The following is a 9,499-nucleotide window of genomic DNA, read 5'->3' on the forward strand; positions in this document are numbered from 1 at the left end:
TTACATTTTCTTCTGAAATTTTCTATAGTTTGTTTTTCACATTTAGGCTTTTAATTCTCCTAAAATTGGCTTTTATCTATGGGGTGAATTTAAGGATCTTAATAATCTCTTTCGATAGTCTACAAACCATGTTTTGAAAGTTTATTCTTTCCTGCTGATTTATAATGTTAATTCAGTGGACATCAGGTTTCTATATTTACTTTCTAATATGTTTCACCTATGTTTTTTGTCTTTACTACGTCAAGATCACAATGTCTTAATCATGACAATTTACAGTGATATTTCTTAGAGGGAGGACATCACCTGTCTTTTTCATACAAAGTGATTTGTGGCTCTTTGGTCTTCCAAATGAATTTAACTTTGTCTTGTCAAGTTCAACAAACCTTGATGAAATCTGAAATGGAATATTAGTAGGTTTATAGATTAATTTGGAGAGAATTGACATCTTCATTATATTCCCAGTCATGAACATGGTCTATGTAATTAAGTGTCCTTAATTTTTGTCCCCACTTACAACATAGGACCAACAGGAGAATGTCAAATATGATCACCAACCAATCAGGAATGTCAAATACGACCGTTAACCAAGTGCTCTGTTTAGGCACTTAACTGAAGCAAAATCATAAGATGTATAAATATAGAAAAGGAAACTTTGTTTTTTTGTACAGAGTTACAGCTAGCAATGTGGCAGTTCTGACAGGCTGAGAAGGGTAGTCTCAGGCAAAGATGAGAGATGGGCACTTTGAAGGAGGGCTTGGGTAGGCTTCTAATTACTCTGCCTCCAGCTTTCCTAGGCCAACAACCTCCAATCAGGATGTACCCGAGCCTCCCTTTATTCCACTATAAAGCTTTTCCACCTCTCTGCCTGCCTTTGCTTCTCTGCCAAACACAAACGATGTGGCTGACTCCCTTGCTGGAGCAAGTTCTGAATGAATCACCTTTCCTCTTTCTCATTTGGATGGTCTCCATGTATTTCTTCCACACAAGTAAGAGAGAAGCACAACAGAGGAACCACTGCTGAGCTCTGTAGGATAATGCCCTCTCATACTAAATCCCTCACGGAATAGATCCTGACTGGTGAAGGTCCAAGACGGGAGACTTCAACGTTCTTGAGAAATAGAGGTTGTGTGTAGTTTGGCTCTAGAAGTTCAGAAGAATTTATTATCAGTAAAGACAGGAAAGAAGGGGCAGATGAAAGGGAAGATAGTTCTCTCCTTTCTTTGTTTTTCCCTCAGGAGATGTGTGAAAATTGAGGGGGAAAACAAGGAGGTCAATTGTTGTTTTTTTCTGAGACAGAGTCTTGCTCTGTCTCCCAGGCTGGAGTGCAGTGGCGTGACCTCAGCTCACTGCAACCTCGGCCTCCCGGGTTCAAGCAATTCTCCTGCCTCAGCCTCCTGAGTAGCTAGGATTACAGGCACACACCACCATGCCCAGCTAATTTTTGCATTTTTAATAGAGGTGGGATTTCACCATGTTGGGCAGGCTGGTCTCAAATTCCTGTTCTCGTGATCCTCCTGCCTTGGCTTCCCAAAGTGCTGGAATTATAGGTGTGAACCACCGTGCCCAGACAAGGAGGTGAAGTTGTTATGAGTTTGAGCTTTGCATCCTTTCAGATGTGTGTTGGTTTTAACATCCCTCTGGAAATGTATGGCACATGGTAAGGGCCTAATAGATGTTTGCTAAATCTAAATCTGAGGCCACCTGCCCAAGGCAATGTGGGAGATGACTTGAAGTAGCATCAGCCAATTTAGGGCTTCAGAGGAATGTGAAAATCGGGTAATTTATCTTTTAGCTCTTCCATTGTTGTTTCTGAATCATTCATTCATTCATTCATTTAAAAAATAAGGTATTTAGTATCTCCTGTACGCTAGTCTCATTAATGTCCTGGTGACCCAATTTAAGTTCCTCCAGCACTGCCTAACAATTCCAGTTGATCGTGTTTTCTCTTTTCAAACAAAAGTAAATTCTAAGCCAAACTAGATGTCAACCTAAAACACGTATGGTGTTTATCCTTTACATTACAAACAGTGTAATTACAGACTTTTAGTAAAATGTACAATTACGTTGTTACTGACTATAGGGTTTTTTATGGTCATAATAAAAGTTATATAGAAATATAAATAAAATCCATACATTTCTGAGTCATGACAAGTATTAATAAATATTTGTTATATAGTTTTCTTTGAAAAAAATATGAATGGCTAATGGGATTATCTCTCCTAATGCATGTTTGCAATTTTTAAAGGGTGACATTAATACAGGTAAATCTCTCTTATTCCTGGAACATATTTTGAGCTAAATCGATTTCTAAAAATGTACCTTACATCTATGCATCTGCTGGAGCATAAAAGTATGGCGCCAGTCATCCAATATCACTTTACTTTTTGGGAAGTCTGTACTGAGTGGAACTCTGTTTAGGCACTTAACTAAAGAAGTATTAAGCTGGGCACAGTGGCTCACGTCTGTAATCCTTACGATTTGGGAGGCCGAGGTGGGCAGATTGCTTGAGGTCAGGAGTTCGAGACTAGCCTGGCCAAACTGGTGAAACCCCGTTTCTACTAAAAATACAAAAATTAGACAGGCATGGTGGCATGCTCCTGTAATCACAGCTATTTGGGATGCTGAGGCAAAAGAATTGCTTGAACCTGGGAGGCGGAGGCTGCAGTGAGCCAAGATTGCATCATTGCACTCCAGCCTGGGTGACAAGAGCGATATTTCATCTCAAAAAAAAGAAAAATCATAAGATTTTTAAATCTAGAAAGGGAAGATTTCTTATAAAGGGTTACAGTTAGCAATGTGGCCATTCTGACAGGCGGGGAAGCATAGTCTCAGGCAAAGACCAGAGGCAGGTACTTTGAAGGAGGGGTTGGGTTGGACTTTCATGCTGAACAGATTGGCTAAACATATGTATTCAACAGGTTATGGCAGGAGCTATGAATATTCATGAAGGTGATCCTGTTGCTTGGCTGTGGAACAAACATGCATGTTACATATGATCCATGTTTACTCTGGGGTGGAGAGTTCACACTTAAATGTATTACAAGTAGGTCCCACATGTCAAAAGGTCTCTTTAGGACACAAAGGCATTCAAATACACAACATCTGAAAACTGACCAGAGCTAGTCGATGGTTGCTGGTTCTTCTGACCTGGAGATATTTACTGAAATCAGTCTCTTGTCCATTCAAAGCTGTAGTTAAGGCTGTGGAACAAGGGTTCAGTTGGTCAGCATCTGGCGGTGGATGAGCTGCGATTGTTTTGATACTGTTCATCTCGAAGCCAGTTCTTGTTTAGTCGCTAGAGAACAAGAACAGCCTTGTGGCAGTTAGAAGACAGCTTGTTTCTTAAGCAGAGGGCACTGCCTTAGGCTCTGTTTACGATTTCGTATCTTATTGCGACAAAAGGTCCATGCTGTCAGTCTTATGATCTCTATTTTAACATCAATGCTGGTCAGTCCTTGTGTCTAAACTGCGAAAGGAGTGGGTATAATGAGGGCGACTGACCTCCTGCCCCGTCATTGCGGGAAACTCCATCTTAAGGTTTCTCCATGGGCTTTGACCATGTTGTCCAGGCTGGTCTAAAATTCCTGGATTCAAGTGATCTGCCCACTTCAACCTCCCAAAGTGTTGGGATTATAAGTGTGAGTCACTGTACCCAGCCAATGCAATGCAATTAGCATGATTCTGACCCATGTAAGTCATCATGGGCAAGTTAGCTATTAAGATGATTCAAAAACGATCACATCGAGTGTTCTGCCTGCTTCCGCACGAGCGAGAAGACTCGTGCTCTGGTTCTCGGACTTCCCCAGCAGCATGGCCCCCAGACGCCAGTCTCCACTCCTGCCTCAAAAGAAGAAACCGAGACCACCTCCAGCTCTGGGATAGGAGGAGATATCGGCCTCTGCAGGCTTGCCAAAGAAGGGAGAAAAAGAACAGCAAGAAGCAATTGAACACATTGATAAAGTACAAAATGAAATAGACAGACTAATGAACAAGCCAGTGAGGAGATTTTGAAAGTAGAACAGAATTATGACAAACTCCACCAACCGTTTTTTCAGAAGAGGTCAGAATTGATGGCCAGAATCCCAAATTTTTGGGTAACAACATTTGTCAACCAACCACAGTTTCTGCACTGCTTGGGAAGGAGGACAAAGAGTCACTGCACTGTTTGACCAGAGTTGAAGGGACAGACTTTGAAGTAAATCAGGTTACAGAATAGATTTTTATTCTGATGAAAGTTCTCTCCAAAGAATTTCATCTGAATGAGAGTGGTGATCCATCTTCAAAGTCCACTGAAATCAAATGGAAATCTGGAAAGGATTTGACGAAACGTTTAAGTCAAATGCAGAATAAAGCCAGCAGAGAGAGGCAGCATGAGGAACCAGAGAGCTGCTTTACCTGGTTTACTGACCATTCTGATGCAGGTGCTGATGAGTTAGGAGAGGTCATCGAAGATGGTATTTGGCCAAACCCATTACAATACTACTTGGTTCCCGACATGGATGATGAAGAAGGAGGAGAAGATGATGAAGAGGAGGAAGGATTAGAAGATATTGATGAAGAAGGGGATGAGGATGAAGGTGAAGAAGATGAAGATGATGAAGGAAAGGAAGGAGAGGAGGATGAAGGACAAGATGACTAATAGAACACGGAGGGATTCCAACCTTCCTTTTTAAAAATTTTCTCCAGTCCCTGGGAGCAAGTTGCAGTCTTTTTTTTTTTTTCATCTTGTGCTCAGTCACCCTGTTTTTGAGGTCTCTTTTCTCTACACCATGGTTCTCAACTTATTTTGGGGTAAATATCTTGAGCAGAATACAATGGGAAAAGAGTCCCTACCCCTTTCTGTTTGAAATTCATTTTTATCCCTTCCTGTCTGAACAAAACCTGTATGGAATCAACACCACTGAGCTCTGTGGGAAAAAAGAAAAACCTGCTCCCTTCGCCCTGCTGAAAGCTGGAGGGTGCTAGGCCCCTGGGTAGCAGTGCGTAGAATTCTAGCCTTTTTCCTCCTTTCTCTGTATATTCGGTTCAGAGGGTACACTGTGTCTCTTTGTGAGTATGGACAGCATTTACCAACATGTATCTGTCTACTTTTTCTTGCTTACAAAAAAAAAAAAAAAAAAAAATTTAAAAAATGGAGTTATCGAAGGTCAGCAAAGTCTGGGTTTGAGATATTTGGGTGGATTAAGTGGGCATTTTGACAACATGGTTTCTCCTTTGGCATGTTTAATTGTGACATGTGACAGACATCCTTGCAGTTGAAGATGACACTTTTAAAATAAATTCTCTGCTAATGATGACTTGAGCCCTGCCACTCAGTGGGAGAATCAGCAGAACCTGTAGGATCTTACTTGGAATAGACATTCTCTATTGTAATTTTGTTCTTGTTTATTTTTAAATTTTCTTTTTGTTTCACTGGAAAGGAAAGATGATGCTTAGTTTTAAACGTTAAAAGTGTACACGTTCCTTTGTTATAATAAAATGAAATGTGTAAAAAAATGGCTCAAGCCTGTAATCCCAGCACTTTGGGAGGCCGAGGCGGGTGGATCACGAGGTCGAGAGATCGAGACCAACCTAGTCAACATGGTGAAACCCCGTCTCTACTAAAAATACAAAAAAAAAATTAATTAGCTGGGCATGGTGGCGCGTGCGTGTAATCCCAGCTACTCAGGAGGCTGAGGCAGGAGAATTGCCTGAACCCAGGAGGCGGAGGTTGCCGTGAGCTGAGATCGCGCCATTGCACTCCAGCCTGGGTAACAAGAGCGAAACTCCGTCTCAAAAAAAAAAAAAAAAAAAAAAAAGATTGCATCTTAACTGTTGTAACTTTACATTGAAATGACTGTAAGTAGGCTTCTCCTCATGTGGAAGTCATTAGTTTTACCTGTAAATATGATCGCAGCATCTGCAGATGCCTGACTTTGTAAAGTTTGATTCTAGGTTAAGAGAGGACGACTTGTGTCTCAGCAAGCCGTCTCCATTCGAGGCCAGGCCTTCAGTGCGCTACACGTGCCTGTGTGAGACTCCTGGCACTCCCTTGCATAATGAGTAGATTCACCTGCCGGTAGAGCAACGCCAAATCACCCAACCTGTTCTAGGAGATTTGTATTGAGTCAACGAAGCCACGCTGGAATGATGTTTCCCTGAATTCTCTTCCCTGCAGAGTTAATGGGGTCCAGAAGGGACACTGATGTACAAGATTTGGAAGACGGAGGAGAAGCAGCAGCATGTTGTTTTTATGCTCAGAAGGTGGGTGCAGGGCCCGCGGCCTGCTCTGTTTATGCTTGTGGTTGCACCTCTGTTGGCCGCCCTGGGGACATGGGCAGCAGCCGGCCTCACAGCTGCTCCAGCTCCTGTGCCCAGGGAGTGTGTTTACCTTTGTGAGGACGAGTGCCAGCAGGTCACTTTCCTCGCTGGAGTTGGGGGCACCGAGAGACTGAGGCGCGATTCGGCCTGCCCGTGTGTGTTCCATCTCGTCCTTATAGGCCAGGGTTTCTCCTTGCTTTTTCCTACTCACGCCATCTTTTCTTCTTTAATGACAGCCCCGCTTCCTCCAGGGCCTGGATACAGAAACAAAAGCTCCATAAACTGCTTAGTCAACTCCCACAGTTCTGTGGGGTCAAATCACTATAATGAATCCCACTTCCACGCTTCTGCTTCTCTGCCGGAACCCTGACTGACACCAGGTGTGGTCGCATTTTAATCAGCCATTGATACTGAGTCCTCTTGAGAAGAGCGTTGTGTGTGCACATGTGTCTTATCAAGTATCAGTAGGAATTTAAAACATAGAGGTGTTCATAGGCCAAACAAATATTGCTCAGGTCTATTAAATGATGGCTGGGGCACTGTCTGGTCCTCTCATGAGGTCAATGAATAAAACTTCTGAGTTTTTGTTTCTTCTTTTCCTTTATTGTCTTCTCGTGACTTTCCCACGTTGCCCACACTCCCACTTCTGCCCCAGGTCTATATTTTAATTAATTGGTCAAAATTTTCATTAAGTGCCTACTGTATCCACACTGTATATGTGAGAATGTGTCAGGCATTGTGCTGGGTACTATGGATAGATGGAGAACAAAATGGAAATAGCTTAATGCTGGGCTCTTGGAGACAGGTGTGAAACAAACAAATCAACGCAGGGGTATGTAATTGTAATTTCTGTAAACGCTGTGGAGGAAGAGTTACCTACAAATGTATCTAAGCTACCTTCTTGACACTCAAGGCGGTGCTCTAGCCTGAAGTTTATGTTCGTTCCAAATTCATATGTTGAAACCTTTGGTATTTGGAGGTGAGGACTTTGGGTGGTGGGTAGGTCATGGTGGTGCAGCCCTCGTAAATGGGATTGGTGGCCTTATAAAAGAGGCCTTAGAGAGCGCCCTTGCCCCTTCTGCTGTGTGAGGACACAGTGAGAAGACGCTATGACCAGAATGTAGGATCTTAACAGACATGGAATCTGCCTTAATCTTGGACTTTCCAACCTCTAGAACTGTGAGAAATCAATTTCTGTTGTTTGTAATTCACCCAGGCTATGGCACTCGGTTACAGCGGCTTGAACCGCATGAGATAACTGGTCTTACACAATTTGTGGGAAAGGAGAATTTATTAAAATGGCTACCCAGAAAGGTATCTGCTCATCAACATTATTTCAGTGTTTGGCAGCCCACAGTGTTGCAGGTCACATGGCAAAAGCAAAACCTTCGAATTTCATCTTGAAACCTTCAAGTCAAACGGAACTGTATGAATCATATATTTAGTTTTGTTTGACAATTCAGAAAATGTCTTCATATCTTTTCCTCCCTTGGTGTTAGGTGATCATGAGAGCAACTCATTTCTCATAGTGCTAATTTATAGGTCTTGATTTATGTTATGCTAGATAACAAGTTTTAATTATATATGGAGAAAGCAAGTCTTTCATTCTGACCTGTCACATGACTTAGGTCACCATCCCCAGCTTTGTGACAATCTACCATGCAGACCTCCTTGTAAGGAATAATAAGAAATTCATTCCTGGCTGGGTGCGGTGGCTCACACCTGTAATCCCAGCACTTTGAGAGGCTGAGGCAGGCGGATCACGAGGTCAGGAGTTTGAGACCAGTCTGGCCAACATAGTGAAACTGTCTCTGCTAAAAATACAAAAATTAGCCTGGCACGGGGGCGTGCACATGCAGTCTCAGCTACTTGGTAGGTTGAGGCGGGAGAATCGCTTGAACCTGGAAGGAGGCGGTTACAGTGAGCCAAGAGTGTGCCACTGTACTCCAGCCTGGGCGACAGAGTGAGACTCTGTCTCAAAAAAAAGCAAGAAAAAAAATTCATTCCAAACCCTGGTGCTCTTCATTTTTAAATTTTGCCCATGCTTATCAAGTTGTATTTTTTGTGTTTTGTAAATAACTTTAATCAACATATTTTCTTAAAAAATATAAGGCCATTAAAAAAGACAAAGCAATACTCTAAACATAGCAATTATTTTTCTATCTTCAAATTAATTGCTAGGAGTTTACACAGGTACATGTTTCTTATGTAAACTAAGTAATTTGCGGTGTCTAGCTAAAGAAACATACAGGGAGAAGTTACTGTTGCTGTGCAGTAGATGGCGCCAGACACCAGGTTACCAATCAACCTGTATTTAAATTAAACGTCTTCAAAATTGCGGAATAAATTTCATAAGTTTGATAGCATTTTACTCATTTTTTTTTTGAGGAACATCAGATTAGCTTAGATTACATTTTTTGTCCTCTTGTCATATAGTCCAAAGTTTTACATTTTTAAATTGCATTTTAGGTTTTGGGGTACATGTGAAGATCATGTAAGATTGTTGCACAGGTACACACATGGCAGTGTGGTTTGCTGCCTTCCTCCCCATCACCTATAACTGGCATTTCTCCCCATGTTATCTGTCCCCAACTCCCTACCCCCCCGCTGTCCCTCCCCTGTTTCCCACCCCCACAGACTCCAGTGCGTGATGCTCCCCTCCCTGTGTCCATATGTTCTCGTCGTTCAACACTCGCCTATGAGTGAGAACCTGCGGTGTTTGATTTTCTGTTGTGCCAGTTTGCTGAGAATGATGATTTCCAGGTTCATCTATGTCCCTACATTTTAGAATGTCATATTGTGAAAAAGTGCTGTTTATTTTGGGGAGCATTTTATAAGGTTTTTAATTATACTTGTTGGAATTCTATCACAAAAAGTATGCTTAGAGGTAATTATTTTATGTGCTAAAAAGTATGCTTTTATAGAGTTTAAAATACTTTGAATTATAGCAGTAAAAAGTTGCCTGTTAGGCTGGGCACAGGGCTAATCCCTGTAATCCTAGCACTTTGGGAGGCTGGGGTGGGAGGACCGTTTGAACACAGGAGGCTGCAGTGAGCTATGTTGTGGCACTGCAGTCTAGCTCGGACAACAGAAAAATATCCCATCTCAAAAAAAAAAAAAAAAACTGCCCGTAACCTTTGTGTTGATGAGGCTGATTTTACTAGCTCTCAAAGCTTTTGTCTTTTAATACCATTCATCT

At 42.0% G+C, this 9,499-nt stretch overlaps 1 pseudogene; it reads left to right on the plus strand.

Moving 5' to 3' along the window:
* Nucleotides 1-3,810: 3,810 nt before the first annotated feature.
* LOC128929493 (protein SET-like) lies at nucleotides 3,811-4,639 on the plus strand (annotated as a pseudogene).
* Nucleotides 4,640-9,499: the final 4,860 nt, after the last annotated feature.

Source organism: Callithrix jacchus, chromosome 13 (assembly GCF_049354715.1).
Source record: "Callithrix jacchus isolate 240 chromosome 13, calJac240_pri, whole genome shotgun sequence".
In the NCBI taxonomy this organism is placed as follows: domain Eukaryota; kingdom Metazoa; phylum Chordata; class Mammalia; order Primates; family Cebidae; genus Callithrix; species Callithrix jacchus.